The 18,505-nt window shown below is 44.2% G+C and overlaps 1 long non-coding RNA gene across 1 annotated transcript in view; it reads left to right on the forward strand.

Moving 5' to 3' along the window:
* Positions 1-425: 425 nt before the first annotated feature.
* Positions 426-18,505, forward strand: part of LOC129145657 (uncharacterized) — a 31,895-nt gene continuing 13,815 nt past the window's right edge. The window contains exons 1-3 of the long non-coding RNA XR_008551556.1: positions 426-456; positions 1,594-1,785; positions 10,292-10,394. This is a non-coding gene — a long non-coding RNA (uncharacterized LOC129145657). The remainder of the gene's footprint in view (positions 457-1,593; positions 1,786-10,291; positions 10,395-18,505) is intronic.

Consider the following 18,505-nt stretch of genomic DNA (forward strand, 5'->3'; position numbering starts at 1 on the left):
ATGAGCCTGATTTCAGGCCAGGCAAAAATTTGGAGAGGAAAAAAAAAAAGTTAGGAATAAAGTAATCTTTGTTTCCACTGTTGCGCTGGGGGGGAAAGCATGAAGCATTTGATTAATGTTGATACTTAGGTGTTCATTTTAGAGCGACTTGGGGGATCCAGTGAGTTGAAACTAACTTCTTACCTTATAAATCTTGAAGAACTTCAACTCAAAGGAATTTCACTGAAAAAAAAAAAAAAAAAAAGAAAGTTAAGCAGTGTTACTTTACTGTTATTACTGTTGCCAAACCAACAAGGGCAGAACTTCTTGACCAAGATTGGGAATCTACGATGGTTCTTTCTGCAATTGACCAAGACTGCCACAATACTTTCCTTACTGCTTCCTTGGGGAGGAAAGTCGTGGAGAAATGTGTATTGTGCTGTTGCCCCCAGAGGACTGTGTGCCGGGAAATGTGGGGTATGTGGAGGGTGGGGCTGTGTTTGGGGAGGCAAAGGACAGGGATACGTATGGTAATCGAAGTAGGGGTAACATCATCATCACAGGCCAGTGTCCTCGGGGTCTGAGGATGGAGGTGGGAAAGAGAACTGTCTGGGGAGAGAGACCATGGTCAGGAGTCGAAATGGGCATGGATCCGTGTGTATTTTCACAAGCCCTGATTTCAAAGGGAACCTTGTTTGAGGATGGAGGCCGAGGGAAGTAAAAACAAGTTGAAGAGGTGGGTGGGGCAAAACCAAATTTCACGCCTGTAGCAAAGGTCAAAGGACATGGAAAATGGTCCAGGCGCTTTTTTCACCAAGCACCATGCTGGGTAGCCACCAGCAAGGCGTCAAAGCTGCATCCTGGGGTGCGGCTCACAGACAGCTGTGTGGTCACCCCTCTGGGTGTCACTGCCTGTGAGGACACAGTTGCCTGTGGTCACTGGGTTCTCACCTCGAGAAGGAGCTGGGCAGCACGCCCACAAGTACCTCTGAGTGGCCAGGGCCGTTCTCCATTGGCAGGTGGCCTGTGAGGCGCTGGCAAGGCACTGGGAGGCCAGCGTCACGGTGGGCAGGCATTTATTGCTGCTTCAAATTGCCCTAAAACAAGAAACGTTTATTATCTCATCCAGTTTGGGGTACGTAATTTGGGACTGACGGAGCTGGGTGGTTGTGGCTCAGAATTTCTCATGAGGTTTGTCACCAAGTGGAAACAAAACTGTGAAGAGAAACAGGTTTATTTTGGGACTCAAGAATTGCAATTTGGGGGTGGGGATGCAGTGAATATAAAACTGAATTTTGCCCCCCCAGAAGGTGCTAGGGGCTTACAGATTCCTTGGGCTTACTAGGTAGTCTCACACAATTGTTCTGAGCAATTTATGCTTGGTGGTGACTCAAGCAAGAAGGAGCTGTGTCTGTGTGACATGTCCATTGCTTAGTCCCACTGGGCAGTTATCAAAACCTGTGGTTGTGTGCCAGTTCCCAGATGTGTGTTTGTAGACACAGTTTCTCTCAGACTGTATCAGCAGAGATGTAAACCACACTTCCTTGGTGGATTCTGGCTCTCTTTCTGATTCCCTTGACATGCGTAATTCCACTTGGTCTCCTCTTTCCGCAGGTTGCATTCAGGATGCCGGTGGGGGCTACAGTCATCTGAAGGTTTGACTGGGGCTGGGAGCTGCTCTTGCAAGGAGGCTGCCTGGCAAGTTGCTGTGGCTGTTGGCAGGCGGCCCTGTGGCTCACCGTGTGGACCTCTGCGTGGGCTGCTTTAGTGTATGTCCTCCCGGCATGACCGCTGCCTTCTCCCAGGGTAAGTGAGGAGCCAGAGGCAGGGTTTGGAAGTCACATGGGGTCACGTCTGCCACATTCTGTTATTGAACAGGCAGTCAATAAGTCCCATCTATGAAGAAAAGGAGGAGGATTCAGCTCTCCCCTGGAGAGAGGAGTGTCTGTTTGTGGACTTACAGTCATGTGTCACTTGATGACGTTTTGCTCAATGAGGGACCGCTTAGACAATTGTGGTCCCAGCAGGCTCTGCTGTTTACCCAGGCATTCAATAGGTAGCACCATCTAGAATGGTATCACCCACAATAGATTTCTCAGAATGTTCCCTGCTGTTAAATAAGACATGACTATATTTGAAGACTACCATGATGGTGAGGATGGTCATCAGCGGGCTGCTAGGTGGATGCCTCCCAGATGGCAGGGGCAGGGCCTAACTACCCCGTGTGTCTCCTGCAGCCCTGTGCCAGCTGTTCATTGCCTCTCTTAGGACTTTTGAAAAGAAATGGCAGCCCTGGAGCCCAGCTCAGATGAATAAAATAACCTCTGGATGGGTGAGGTCTGAAAAATATGTATTTTTAAGACTATTTATACTATTATGAGCACAGGGACATTGGAGAACCTGTGGTCTGCACCAGTGCTGGCCAATGGAAATATAATGTGAGTCCAATACATAATTTAAATTTTCCTAGTAACTACATTAAATGAGTAAAGAGAAATAGGTGAAGTTAATTTTAATAGTATAATTTATTACCTCCAGTAGATCCTAAATATCCTCATTTCAGCATGTAATCAAATATAAAAAAGTTTGGAGGTATTTAACTCTTTTTTCATACTAAATATTGCAAGTCCAGTATGCACTTCACACTTATAGCAAGTTTCTGCTTGGAATTGCCGTGTTGTAGCTGATCCGCAGCCACGTGTGTCCAGTAACGTGTTGATTGATCCACCCAAGTTAAGTCCCACAAGGGCAGCGTCCTTGTTTATTTTGTTCACTGCTTTGCATAGAACCTGGGATGTACTCAAGAAGTAAGTTTTTCTAATTTTATTTTTTAATTTTAATTTTTATACTATTTTCCTTCTGTATGGAGATAATAGCGCATTATGTAAGTTTCCGGTGTGTATCACTGAAAATCAGCATCTACATATGCGACAGTAAGCTCAAGCAAAGTCCAGTTCTATCCTTCACCATACAGTTGACCCCTTTTACCTGACTTAGCCACTGCTCTTCCCTTTACTCTCTGATAGCCACGAATTAGTCTTAGAGTCTAAAAGTTTATTTGATTTTACTTAGTTCATGCGTTTGTTTGCTCTACGTACCACGTGAGAAAGAATTCAGTGTTTGCCCTTCTCCACCCACTTACTTCACTAAGCCTAATACTCTCTAGGTCCATCCGTGCCATGACAAGTGGTGGGATTTCATCTTTTTAATGACTGAAGTAGTATTACAATGTGTAAATTTATCACATCTTTATCTATGCCTCTTAGGTTGTCCTTAGCTCTTGACTTTTGTAAATAATGCTGTAACCAACATGGTGTCGTGTATCTCTTTGGATTGGCACTTTTATAGAAGAAATATTTGTTGAATAGACTAAAAATATCCTGACATGAAATTAAAAGTAAATTACAAAATACATATTCATTCATACATAGCATTTCCAAAAAACTTCCCCTAATTTTCTAGAATTTTTCCAAAATAGGACTGAACTCTTTTATACAGTGCAGACATTATTTTTGAGAAGCCCTTTGGCTGCTTTGTTAGTCATTAGTCTCACCTGAAGAAATCACTTTTCTCTGTGTGTATGGGGTCTGACCACGAAAACCTACACACGCTTGTCAAGTTCAAAGCAGCCGAGACCCATTCTGTCCCCACCCTCTCTGCACTACTGCCTTCATTGTTATAGAGGTTCTAGCCCCTGGTCACTCCAGGGCATCCTATTTCAGGATTTTACTGGTATGTAGCAGGACAGTACCTTGGAGCTCCTAACCAGTGGTGTGGTGGGAAGCCAGAGCCTGCCCTCATCTATCTGTTTCAAAAACAGTTTCAGCACACTGAAAGAAGCTTCTGGGGCTTTTCATTCTTCAGGATTGAAAGAATTTTTAGATTTACAAACAGGTTGAAAACATTGCTGACACCAGAGAAAAAAGAGAGTGGAACTCAATTTTCACAAACCATACATTTAAAAAATAATATCCAGAAACTGGTGAACTAGTAAGTTTTAAATTGTAAATTTAGAGGCCTGTTTTTGCTCCAAATTGTATGCTTTAAAGAAATCAATATGAGCATGCTTTAGAAAATACTTCAGTAAAACCATGTAACAGAGCTCATAAAGCCAGTAGTCCGAATTCTTCCATTTTTCTGTTCACGTATGTATGCAGACACATTCATTTGAAATGGGAACTTACTTTACCTCCTTTTCCTAATTATTTTTTCCTGCTAACTGCATTATTGTGACTATATTCTCATGACTCAAGAGAATAATTTACCTCATGGTTTTGGGTTGGATGCCTCGAATTTCATGGCAATGTGTAGTCTTATTTGAGTGCTGCTTATCATAAATGTACATTAAATACACCTGGACAATAAAATAAAAAAAAGGGGAGTGGGCAGCCTGGTCTCACTGGCTAATATGCCTTGGACCTCTTAACCAGTAGGATGGTGGAAAGCCAAACCCCAAAATGGCTAATATGTAAAGACTGCAGGAGAACTTGAGCATAGTTCATGAATTTTAACGTTCCACCAATGAGGGTGTTTACCACAACACGTTACTATCCATTGTGGAGTGTGCACTTGGTAGACATCCTGCAGTTTTTCCGGGAGCTAGGAGTTTCCACAGGCATGCAGTTAGAATTCTCTGCCAAGTGCAAAGACACTCCAAGTTGTCGGTCAGAGTAGTCAGCCTAGTATGCAGCAGCTGATCCACACAGAGTAGCGATGAAGACTGCATCTAGCAAACAGCACAGCATGTGGAGCTATTCCTGGACATCTGGGCCCAGAGTTTGAGGGGATCTTTTTGGGGTCCTGGAGACACCAGTAACTGATGGAATAGCAGGTAGGTGGTGGTGAGTCAACACAACTCCCACTTACATCAGATGAAAAAGTAAATTCCATGTGCTAGGAGGAGAATAAAAAAAACAGTGATTCTATGCTGGCAGCCTTTTAGGAAGTACTCCATACTCCCAATTTTGTAGATTTTAAGTTATTAAGGCCTCAAAGCAAGTATTTCTTAGTGACGTAATGCTGGGCAAGTCACTTGAACTCTCAAATGTGGTTCTCTCATTTTAAAAGTGAGGATCACAGTGCTTGGCTAGTAGAGCTTTAGTAATAATAAAACAAGATAATCCATGCAAAGAATTTAGGGCATGATGTGGCACACAGAGGACACTTATACCTGGTAACCATTGTTATTATTTGAAAGAGATCTGAGAAGAAAGAATTTGTCAAATCTACGTAGTGTCTCACACAAGACAAATACATTCACCGATGTATCAAAGTCAAAGAATGTACCTGTGGGAGGAAAAGTTGGCCCATGACTTAGTGGGAACAGATTCCCACCAAATCCAGACTAAAGCAGTGTTCTCCATAGACACGACACTACAGCATACATCAGATAGGGCGGTGGAAGTTGTTCAGAGACAATAGTTTACCTCCCACGTGGATTCCATTTAGCTTGTTAAATGCTAAAAGTCAGATCACAGTCAGGTACTGTACCTTATTTTCTGTCCCCGAGGGCATGGTAACCAACCAGGGCACCTGGCCATGAGGCAATGATCCATGTTGTAACGGCAGCTCTGACAGTGCACATCCGTGGCGTCTCTCCAGGGATGAACAAGCCTTTTCGTTTCCTGTTTAGTTTCACATGAGTGATGAGTATTTATGGAGGAGCAGGAGATAATTTTTTTTTTAGGTTGAGCAACCAATTGTGGGTTTTGAGGCCCATTCCATAAATAACAATAAAACTAATAGCTTGACTAATCGAAGTTCCTCCCTGCACTTTAGCTGTGTGACCAGTCAGGGCAGTGTCACTGCACTGGGCCGTGGGGGCATGTCACAAACACAGCCCCCCAGGCCACCCTGGGACTCTCCCCAGTCTTCTCTCTGATGTCGCCAATTTTATTGTTTGTTTGCAGACATTTCCTGCAGCTTCTGTATCTCATCTGCCACAAGTGATTGGACTTGCTGTTGGCTAGTTTAGGGCCTGCTGCCATGCCCTAGTTCCATCACCCTTCCAAGTTTTCCTACTTCCTTTTGGCTACAACTCTTAGTGATCAGAGTTTTCTCTGTAAGGCCAGTGTAGCTGACTTAAGACCATACAAAACAATTGTGAGTTGCTTCTGGTCTGATATGGCATATGGGCCACCCCCAGTTCTTGTCTTCCAACAAAGTGTTAAAAGACACTCCAGTAGAATCTCCTAAGTAGTTTCTAAAGTCAACTCCCTGTTGAAAGTTTTTAGCCATGGGTAGTCCTCCTGCCTTAACCCAAGGTGGGAAGAGGCAGCATCTTCAAGGTCCACTGTTTTCTCACATCTGCACAGCATAGATTCAGGCAACCAGGTTACACGGAGCTAATTATATACATAGCCTAGATATTGGCCCAGAAGAGAGCCATATACATGTACTTCTATTTATGTATGGATTAAGTATGTGTTCCCCAGTTCAAGTTGTATTTCTATTGGTGTCAAAAATGAATTACTAAGAATGAAAAGAGCCACATGAATAAATGGTTTGGAAAAATTTGGAAACAATTCGAAAAATTGTCCATTTCATTCATCTTCAGACTAGGAAACACTGCATTCTTGGCATCTATTCCCAAATTACTCCTTCTCAGTAGGATCCAGTTTCCAGTAGTAAATCTTATGGTTCCACGGGTGACACACGTGACCTGGGATAAGCCAATTATTGCATTCCTTCTGGTCACAGTAATGGCGCCAAAGTGTGCCTGCGACTCCAGCTGCTCCAAGCAGAAGGAATCTCAAGAGTTTTGCTGGGAATTACGGGGCAAACAAACTCTTTTTGGGAGTTGCAGGCAGCCATCATGGGGCCAGTAGTCAGTGATGCAGAAATCAAGGAAAGCAAAGCAGAAAAACAGATGGCAAGAAAACAGGTTCCTTGCTTGACATTGTTTAGCCATTGGATCCAGCCCAGCCAGAAATAAGCCCCATCTCTGCACTGTTACATAAGCCAAAACATTTCCTTTACTTTTAAGCTATTTTGAGTCATATTTGTTTTCATATACAATTGAAAGTATCCTCAATAATATGTTGTAACGATGCCTGCCACACAGTAGGTACCCAATACATATTTGTAAAATGAGAGAACAAGTGAATAGCTCTATAATGCTGAAGTTTTGATAAAGACTGAAAATATCTTTGTTTCACCTGTACTTCAGCAATAACTAAAACAAAAAAAAAAGTAGAAAATCGAAACTAGAGAAAATTATCAATATTTATGAAATTTTTGGTGGGTGGTAGATTCAGTCAACCCAATTGAGGTTCTTCTTTCTGGATGCATAACTTTTGAACGCAGAATGATATTATTTATTGGGAATAAGTATCCTGGCCACTAAAGTCACAACCTTTCTGCAGTGTTCTCTAATGTCTTCCTTTCTTCCTTTTCAGCCATAGCAATTATTATCTTTCAACCTATCATATATTTATTTTGTTATTTTACTCTGGCTCTGTGAGGTTGGGGATCTTGTCTCTTTTACTCACTGCTTTATTTCCAGCCACTAGAATGATGCCTGATGTATACTGAAATCATTATATATTCCACAAATAAGTTATAATGTTCATTAGCAACCAGCAGTAAAGCCAGATTGCATATAAATAAACATTCAAAATGACCCAGGTCTTCTGCCTCAGTTCACTGAGGGAGTTTCCTTAGGAGGCAGGGACATCCTAGAACTAAACGTTAGGGCGGTCTCACTCCACTAGATGAAGGACTCAGTTTCATTTTGTTCAAAGACCCCCAGAGAGACACAGCTGGTGGAGACATGCCTGTGTTCTCTCATCTAGATTCTTGTCACGGCCATCTTGGACACACCCTGTTAGGCTCCTTAGAGCCAATCTCTGAACATCTGAAAAACTTGAGACTAATAAAATAAACACAGGTGGGGCCGGAAATCCCGCAGTTGCACTTTGGTCTAGGAGTAAGCAATTCCTTTAATTCATCTGTCACTTTTCAAAATAATCAAGCAATGTAGCAAAGTTTAAGAAAGGTCTCAGGAAATATTTAATCAGGATCTTATAAAATAGAGTGAGTAAAGGCTCATAGGTGAGTGTATAACTAGCACATACATTTACAGTGGAGATGCAGTCACCATGACCTAGAAACCCTTTATTTTCCCAAAGCAAATGAAGAGATACATTTTAAAACACTGCTGAAGTTTACTGTATCCTAAATTCTGTCTGGACTTCGCTAAGTTTTCCCAAATTAAGGGCATTCTTGTTTCTGTAGAAACTAATGCACCTTGAAGGGAAAAGTAGAGGAAAACTTAATGGCCAAAGTGAAAAAGATGAGAAAGCTGTGTCACAAGTTGAATATGTGAAGGGGGAGTTTGTCATAGAATTTTCCCTGTAATTTAAGTAACTTTTCATTGGAGAAAAATATCTTCAAGGAATAACTCATGAATAGTCTGGCATATCTTTATTGTCAGGAATGAATTCCCTCCTGAACTTTGAGTACCAGAGCATACTGGAAAGTAGGCAGATCAAGTGAAATGAAAACGGGACTCCTTTATTAGACAGTGACAAGCACTTGATTGTTCATTCTGACTTATGAATGCTTTGCAAGCACATACATAACTTACATAAACTCAGAGAGTGAGTTCTGATAGTATCAGGTGATGGTTATCTATAATGGCACGTAAGTCCTGTAGCACTGCAGCAGATTATTTAGAAGGGTCACTTGGGTGAGTTTTTTTTTTTTTTTTTTTACCATTTCATGACAACAAACTTGTAACAAATATTTACAAATCCATATGGACAGCTACATGCGTAGGAGCAATATGGGGAAAGAAAGCATGACCAGAACGGCTGTGTGGCCTTGGGATCTAACTACCAATAGGAACTCTTTTTTTTTTTTTTAAGATTTATTTATTTATGCATACAAGAACTGGGGTACAGGCCAGAGGTGCAGGGATGAGAGGATTCACCAGAGACAGAGTGGGGAACAGAACAGGAGGCTCTACTGAGATACACTGCTGAGGGGGGCAGCAGGCCAGACAGGAGAGGTCTGCTGTGCCATGTGGGTAGCTCCCTGGCTGGCTGGGGATCGAACTTGTGCTGCAGAGGCTGTGGATAACTTCACAGTCCTGTGCTTTCCCCTTGTGCCACCAGGGAGGCCCCGGTAGGGATTCTTATGTCATTTCAGTGAGCTTAGTTGGCTGGCAGGAATTCCAGCTCTGAGCACTTTTGTGGAACAGGACAGGGCAGGAGCAGTTGGGAAAGGCGGGAGTACAAATGCCTGTGACTTATTCTCTCATCTGTCATACCTGGGCACTCCTTGCAGTACACATCCTGGGACTGAATCTGTATTCCAGTCTTCATGCAGGAGACTTTTACATTGAGTGGGACTGAGGGGGTGATACTCCACAGCATACAAGGATCCTGGGTTCATGAGGGCAGAGAGAACGGACAGAAAAGATCTGTCCTAGGCTCTTACCAGGACCCGGGACATCTGGGTGGGGTACATGCTGGCAAGCTGTCATATTGGCATAAGTGAATTTCCATCAGATTCTTGGTTGATTGAGTTGGTGGGAATGACACCCTCTCCAATTAACTTAAATAGAAAAGCAGTAAAAGAAATGTGGTAAGAATGAAAGGGTGGAAGAAGCATTTTATATCTTATCAAGATATTGGTCTCAGAATATTTTGACAAAAATACACTTTATATTCTGAAGGCAGTGGAGATGGACAAGACAAGGGTGAATGGAGGCATGGTAGGCTACGGCTTGGTGTAGTGCAGGAGGCAGCAGGCCTCCCGGGCCCCACCAAACCTTTACTCTGTCTGGACTCCCTGTGACTTTCTGTCATGGTCTCTTCCTCTCGCAGCCACTCTGCCTCCCCTCCCTGCTACACCATCCTCTGAGACACTGCCCCTGTGTGTTCAGGCTCCAGGCTCAGGTGTGCACACTTAGCACGCTCATGGCCACACTCCAGGTGTCCACCAGCACGCACGTGTGCCCTGCGCCCAGCTCCCAAGCGCCTCCTGCATTCAAGGGCATAGGCGATAGCCACAGAGGCCTGTAGTGCAAAAGCCTGAGCAATCTTCATTTACCCTACACTTGGTAAGAAATGAACCCCCACATCTCAGGGGCTCAACACAGTGAGAGCCGGTTTCTAACTCATTCCAGGTCCAGCACCAGTCAGCAGGGACTCACCTCCTCCCAGAGACTCCAGAATCTAGGGTCTTGCTTCTTCATGATTCAGTTCTCTCCGCACGTGACTCCCAAGGCTGCAGGTGAGAGAAGAGGAAGGCACTTGCCTCTCCGGTGCCTCCGCCTAAACATGCTGCATGCTCTTTCTCCTCACAGCCCTGACCCAGCTCTGAGAGTCGAGACATGGAGAGAGCCTGCAAATATTCAGGAACCAGCAACAGCACTGGCCAGAGACGCTAGAGGAATTGACAGAAAATGGGTGAGTAAGTAAATGGGAATATTGAAAAATGCAAGTGATCACAGAGCAGGAGACCAAGGCTGGCCTCCTCCCCATGGCCGACCTAGGGCTGACTTTAATCTCAGTTTCTATGTGGTGGTTTTCCCTCTTTAACTACATGTGGAAATTTGGGGGAAATGTTGAAAAGAATAAATAGCTCATATATGTAATTCTACTCCCTCCACAGGACGACAGCATACTTGATTTTCTTGCTCTTTTTTCCCCCTTTTTTATATTAATTTTTAATTTTTTACATCATTGTTCATTTTTAAACAATATTTGCTTCCCCTCACCTCCTCAGGTGTAGACTGCATAGTTTCCTTAACCAATGTCCCCGTGCACCATCACCTTAGTCTCCTGTGCTCCTCCCTCCCTGCCTCGGATCCCTCTCCCTCCTCCTCCCCTGCAGGATGTCTCTGATTTATAATTGTCTGTTTTTTGCTTTGTTGTATTTTGTACTGTTATTATTTTTTTTTACACTGATGTCTCATTTGGTTCCCTGGTATTCCTGCTATAAGTGAAACCATCCGATAGTTTTCTTTTTCCTTTTGGCTTATTTCACTGAGCATCATTCCTTCTAGTTCTATCCATGTTGCTGCGAATGGCATGAGTTTATCTTTTTTGATTGCTGAATAATATTCCATTGTGTATCTGTGCCACATCTTCTTGATCCAGTCATCTATTTTTGGACATTTGGGTTGTTTCCAGGTTTTACCTCTTGTAAATAGTGCTGCAGTAAACATAGGGGTACAGGTGTTCTTTTGAATCAATGTTTTTATGTCCTTTGAGTAGATCCCTAGTAGTGGAATTGCTGGGTCGTATGGTAGCTCCATTTTTAGTAGACCGAGGAGCCTCCAGACAGCTTTCCATAGTGGTTGGACCAGTTTGCACTCCCGCCAGCAATGTAGGAGAGTTCCTTTTTCACCGCATCCTCGTCAACATTTGTTGTTGCTTGTTTTTTTGGTATATGTCATTCTTACTTGTGTAAGGTGGTATCTCAATGTGGTTTTAATTTGCATTTCCCTGATGATAAGTGATGTTGAACATTTTTTCATATGCCTGTTGGCCATTTGCATTTCCTCTTTGGAGAAATGTCTTTTAAGTTCTGCCCATTTCTTGACTGGAATGTTTATTTTGTTTTTGTTGAGTACTGTGAGTTCTTTGTATATCTTTGTGATCAGTCCCTTATCAGTTGACTGGAGTGCAAAGATTTTTTCCCAATCAGTGGGGTGTCTGTGTTTTGGTTAATGTCACTTTTGCTGTGCAGAAGCTAACAAAAGAGGTGAAAGACCTATACAAAGAAATTTATAAAATACTGTTAAAAGAAATAGAAGAAGACACAATGAAATGGAAAGACACCCCTTGCTCATGGATTGGAAGAATTAGCATTATTAAAATGGCCATCCTACCGAAAGCAATATACAGATTCAATGCTATTCCAATCAAAATCTCAAAGGCATTCTTTAAAGAAATAGAACAAATGCTGATGAAATTCATATGGAACCACAAAAAACCGCAAATAGCCAAACCCCTACTGATGAAAACAAAGGAAAAAAGGAAGTATCACACTTCCAAACTTCAAGCTATACTACAAAACCATAATAATTAAAACAGTTTGGTAATAGAACAAAAACAGACACACAGACCAATGGAACTGAATAGAGAGCCCAGAAATAAAACCACACTTATATGGACAACTGATCTTTGACAAAGGAGCAAAGAATATGCAATGGAACACGGACAGTTTGTTCAATAAATGGTGCTGGGGGAACTGGACCACCACATGCAAAAAAAAAAAAAGAAACTAGACCACTACCTCTCACCATGCACAAAAATCAACTCAAAATGGATAAAAGAACTGGACATAAGACCTGAAACCTTGAAATATATAGAAGAAAATATAGGTAAAACACTACAAGACATACATTGCAATAACATCTTTAAAGACTCATCACCCAAAGCAAAGAAAGTCAAGGAAAAGATACACACGTGGGATTTTCTTGCTCTTTAAATTTTTGTTAGGTATGGCCATGACTCCCTCCTCTGAATTCTGATTATTTCTGTAGACATCCTGAGGGGATCAGACTGGTGGGAAGCAGGGACATGTGGAGGTGCAGTCCGAAGGTGTGGGGGTACAGCGGTGCTATGTGTGCCAGGGCTGGATGGGGCCACTGAAGGCAGGTGATGACAGTACAGCTGGGAGGAGGGCCCCGCTGCTACTGTGAGGGACCAGGGTGGAAACTGGGGCTTTTCCGGAGGATTGGGTAAGGGAAAAAACAAACAGAGTGAGCTGAAGATCCAGGAGGACTAGGACTAAGATAGAGTTGCCAGAAATCAACAGGCTCTTCTGAATCCCAACAAATGAGAGCCTGGTGGGCACATTTCAGAAGGCAGCGTCTCTGTGAGATCTTCCAGAGAAGGGACTCTGGAAGCTGAGTGGACAGATGAGTCAACCAGACAGAATATGCATTTGTTTTTCCAGAAAACAAAATATAGCCTTGGTTGAAAGACAAAAAAACCTTAGCTAGGATAAAGACAGGATAGTGAATACAAAGGACTGGGTTTAGAGATGCGGAGAGGGACACAGAGAAACAGGGGCCGTTTAATGTTTGTGGGGTGGAACCAAGTGCTTTAAACCTGTGCCAACCTAATTGAGTAACCTGAAGCTTGGCGCATGTAGCTCACCTAATCTCGGTGTCACCTGTCCTTTGAGATTCCCTTGCCCTGTGGTACAAACAGCTTGTCTGCCTGAATGGATTGTGTGTTCTAGTTCAGTGGCTGCAGTGGGGCGGGGGCATGACTGCAGGAGAGAACAGGGGTGAGGCCAGAGCTCCAGGGAGCGCCCTGTTCAAAGAAAACAGTCCTGATCCCCAGGTGACGTCAAGACAAATATTCCGAGAAACAGCAGAGAGAGTCTGCTGTTGCAGATGATGCTTTGCGCTAGAGGGCTGTTTCAGAGGTTTCCTCTCTGTCGTGTTGGGGAGCACCCTGTTCTGAGGAAGTCGCCTGCTGTGACTACATAGCTGGCTTCTCAGTGAGGCTGGGTGGGTTGACCGAGGAAGAGTGTGCTAGTCCTGCTCCCACCACGGAGCTGTGGATGGTTCCCGGGCCCTCGGAACATCCCTAATGCTATCACCGGAAAGCTGGACTCTCAGTCTTTAGCAGGGATCTTGGCAAGCACAAGGGTGGGCAGTTCAGATTTAGTAGGTGATGGGAAACCCCCTGGGAGTGGGCAGTGGGAGGGGTGGGGGAACTTAGCCCGTCAGAGCAGGCAGGTAACTGAAGGCAAAATGATCCTGATGGAAATCCCAGTACTTAGAAATCAAATACTTTAAACCAACACTGTGGACAAGCAGTCCTTACAAACTTGAGAAAATTGCAATAGTGCTGTTAATAGTGAGTTGGCGTTGAATTTATAGCACCTACAACCCAGTGACTGAGGAAGCTAAAGGGCTCAGGAAGTTGTGATTTGCTCAATTTTGCACGATTATTAAAAAGGTGGCACAACGTGTTAAGATATGTAAATGATCCGTCACTAAGCTGCTAGGGCACTGCTGGTGTTCGGAAATTAGGGCTGCCTTTCAACCCAAAGACAGCCCCTGCTGAAAATAGCTAATCCCTCTCCCAAATTTACGTGAATCGAACCCACCAAACACCCATAAGATGGCTGCCTCCAAAAAGATCATTACAAAACAACTCCTCCATCCATAAGTTCGGTTTAGAAAAAGAGATTTTGTGACGTACACATTGGCCATGTCTGCAAGCAGGACAGCTTTTGCCTCTCTAGGCTCTGAAGCCATCTGCATCCTGGAATTTGCCCACGCCCGTACATTACCACCAACGTGCTGTCTAGAGTCCACTCAGCCAGATGCTGCCATAGGCAGCCCCTAGAATGGAGCTGGAAAAAGATAGCTACTGATTCTGCCATTTATCGTGTCCTCATCCATGCCAGACCCTTGACATTCAGGATCTTATTTTATCCTCAACAGCCTTGTGAGCGACCTCACCTTCCTTATAGCTGAAGTGACTGAGGCTCAAAAACATTAGTGACTGTTGATTTGCTCCACCAGCAAATGCTTAGCTGAGACTTGGAGCAGGACCATGTTCTTTTCACGATGTGACATTAAGTCTTGGCTTCACTCACAGCTGCACAATCTAGGATACATCTGGAGTTCAGCTCAGCTGGTTCAGGCCTCAGGGGTGAAAAGGCTGATCTGCGAGAATCATTCTCTAGTTATCAAGGCTTCTTTCTCCATGTGGATGGCATTTGTATGGATGTCCCAGCCTTGAGGCAGCTCTGTCCAGAGAAATAACCTTGTTTACCATAGTCCCCTCATATCCTTGGGGGATATCTTTCAGTTACTGCCTGAATTTGCACATAGTACTGAACCCTAAGTTCCCAGCGTTGAATAGCATTGTCTCATCCAACATCATTTGGTTATAACATTGATGAGAAATAAACAACTCCCGGCAGGGGCCACTACTATGCAGAGGGAGCTCGTTCTCCCCACATCTGTGTGGGTTTTCTGGTGTCTCTGGTTCCCTCTAACACCCCAAAAATATGCACACGCATTTCATTGATGTGTCTCAGTGGGTCCAGTTGGAGAGAGAGAGAGAGAGAGAGAGAGAGAGAGAGAGAGAGAGAGACAGAGAGACAGAGAGACAGAGAGAGACATTCACTCTGCAATGCAAGGGTGACCTGTCCAGGGTGGGTCCTGCCTTGACCTTGAGCTCTCAGGAGAGGCTCCGGTCCCCCATCACGCTGAATTGGAATAAGCACATTGGGAAATGAGTGAATGCGTGAAAAAAAGGATTGTTGAATATTAGAAGGGTTTGTTTTGAAGTGTGGTGATGTTTGTGTGACCAAAAATTTGCCATGACTCTTACTTATCTCTATCAAATCGGTTTTGTGTGCATTGTTTCACTTAAAGGTGCAGTTTCCAAGAACCCGTAAATGACGTACAGTGAGGATTTACTGCATCGTGTTTTTTTTTTTCTATACGCATATTCCTACGATAAGGTTTACTTGATAAATCAGGCACAGTAAGATTTTATCAACAATAATGAAATAAAACAATTATAACAATATATGGTAATAAAACTTTTGTGAATATTGCTTCCCTCTCCCAAAATATCTTACTGTGTGTAGCGTTTGCAGACCGTGGTGGGCCTTGGGTAACCGCAATCGTGGAAGGCACAGCAGGGAGGGGGACTGCTGTGGTGCCGTCCGGCTCAGCACCTTCGGCTGCCAGCTCCTTAGCCTGGGGCTCACGGCACGACTGACCCGCCAGCCAGGGCTGTCCTGTGGGTCTCTTTGCCTCTGTGGGTGCGGACTCTGTCCCCAAGCAGCACCACCTGGACGCGGGGTAGGGGGAAGGAGATTGCACAGTGGGAAAGAGGTCAAATTTGTTCCTGTTGAGCAGGTCACCCTTCTTTCTGGTCAGCCTCAGAGAGACAGTACACGTAGTAGTTAAAGCCTCAGGGATTTGAGTTACTTGCCTATTCTGACCACCTCTGATTCCCTTCGCTGGTGAGAGGGAGCTGCTGCCCTAAATAGTCGCCATGGCTGGGCACATGACGCCCAGCACTGAACCATGAAATGGACAGTGGCTCATTCGCCACACACTCTCCCAGCCCCGGACGCGGAGGGCGGGAGGTACCTCCCTGCCCAGGGGAACATGGCGGCCGCATGAGGGAGCAGAGTGAACCAGTGGGAGACAGACTCTGTCACAGCAGGAGGGAGTAGGGCCCCAGGTCCTGTGCGTGGATGTGATTGACTTGTTTGAGTAATTTCACAAGGTGGTAAAGCTCATGAGGTTAGGACCCCGTGGGCTGCAGCTGGTGCACCTCGTCGGGACTGGCCGTGTGGAAGGCCTCTCCTGCTGGTCACGGAGTCACGTGGTGCATATCTGCCGAGAGCCCGTATCTTGGTTAGGCCTTTGTGGTCAGAGAGCTGGAGGAATGGATGGCTGGCTCCCTCCAGTTTCCTTCATGTTTGAGAAGGCATTTGAGCCAAATCTTGTTTGTAGGTTTGGGGTCATTTCATGCCCTCCTCAGCAGTCTGGGGAACAGGAGCCTTACCGTGTTCACATCGCCGCTGTGACCTGACGGGAACAAATGTTTCCCAGCATCATTGGGCAGAAGTGGAAGTGACTTCAAAGGTTGAGGGGCAGAAACAATCCTAACCAAGGCCTTCTATTAAGCTGAAGATTTAGACTATTTATAACTCCTTTCCTTTTACTGTCTAAAAAAAATTATTTTGATCAGAAATGGAAACAAAGGGATTAAAGGACTCACAAGAGTGATTGTAATTGGTCTCCAGGCTGCACTGCTGCTTCCATTCGTCAAGAGCAAGCTGGTGAATAAAACTGCATGGAAGGACTTTATTAGCAGTAGCTTTCCTCCTGCAGCCTGGGATTAGAGGAATACTTTAACCTTGACACATTCATTTTATGATCACAAAGCCCTTTGCCTTCCGTTCCGTTTTCCCCTTTTCATATCGCCCTGATCCTGGCAGAAGCTTTTTAATTTTAAAATGACCACAAATGGTTATGTTTTCTTTCCCACTCCTTTCTGTCCTGTCCTTTTTGTCATCTTCCTCCAATGTCCCCACCAATATTTATTAAGACAAAGAAAAACAAACCCTCAAGGATGTGAGTGTGACAGTATCTTTCATACGTCGGAGAACAATAGCCTTGCCCTCCATGAAGACTCGATGCCACGGTATTCACTTCCAGAAAGAAATGTTTAAGCAAAAATGAAATTAGCAGATTGCCAAGGCAAAGCACAAAAGAGCACCTAGGAAAAATATCAGATGCATTTAGCCATCACCTGATCTGCCAGAGCACAGCAGAGACCAGGAAGCTGTGCATCAGAAAAATAATGCACGGGGGCCTCCCCGGTGGCGCAGCGGTTGAGCGCTGGGTTGCGAAGCTGCCCGCGGCCTCTGCGGTGCCGGTTCGATCCCCGGCTGCTCCCCGGCCACCAGAGGAGGGTCTCACATGGCGCGCAGACCTCTCCTGCCGCCCGCTGCTCCCCTCAGCAGTGCGCTTCGGTCCTTCTGCCTGCTCTGCTCCCCGCTCTGGCTCTGGTGAATTCTCTCACCCTCCTGCGCTTCTGACTGTACCCAGTGCATGTGTAAACAAAACAAACAAACAAACAAATAAATAAATAAATAAAACATGCCTTTATTAAAAAAATAAATAAATAAAGACTTTATAAAAAAAAAAAATGCACGGGACGTTTTCTCCAAATGGCAGTCATGAAGAGGATGCATAAGCTTGTTTTATGCCTGCATGTGAGATGGGTGTGGGGGGTGCCCCTGACTGCATCTCTGAGGTGCAAATGTATGATTGACTCGTGTATTTGTTTATTCAGAGTTAAGTGATCACTGTGAAACACTCCACTAGTACCCCAAAGACAGCTATCTTTGTTGTTTGATAGGTGGAGAAATCTATCCACTGTGCACCAATTTATTATAATTATGGAGTTTTACTTTACTTTTTTCTTTATCCAGCAACATTTTGACTTGTTTTAGATTAAAGTGTATGTCTCGTTAATTATGGCATTTAGTTCTCAGCTTGTAATTGGTATCTGTGCTCCTAGCTCTCATAGTGTCACTGTTTCAAGGGGGCCTGATGGATTTGCCTGGGGAAAGCTAAATGGAAAGTACCGACTTTCTTAAATAATTTCAATTATTTCTTGTAGCTTCCGCAGTTTAAGATTGTTCCAGCACAGGGGGTGGGAGTGGTGAAAGGCAGGTAGTACGTCTGACTATCTCCCCATCGGAGGGATGGAGATGAGGGCTCTGTGTTACTGGCAGGGCTGTTTGCCAAAATGTAATCAAATAGGAAGTTGGGTGCCAATGGTAATTTTTTGAAATGTGCTTTTATGACATCCTCCACAAAGATGAAAGCAGAGTTCCCTAAACAAACAAACAGTACTGGACTGGGGCTCAAGCTCTGATATGAAATTTATTTATGTTTCACCAAACCCAACTTGAAAGTAATTGTACATGATTTGAAACTTTTAATTGTTCTTCTTGTTGCTCTGCAAATAAGGAAATCCTGGCTTTCTGTAAAAAACTCTAGATC

The sequence above is a fragment of the Talpa occidentalis genome, unplaced genomic scaffold (genome assembly GCF_014898055.3).
Source record: "Talpa occidentalis isolate TD23 unplaced genomic scaffold, MPIMG_talOcc4v2.1 talOcc4.13, whole genome shotgun sequence".
Taxonomy (NCBI): Eukaryota; Metazoa; Chordata; class Mammalia; order Eulipotyphla; family Talpidae; genus Talpa; species Talpa occidentalis.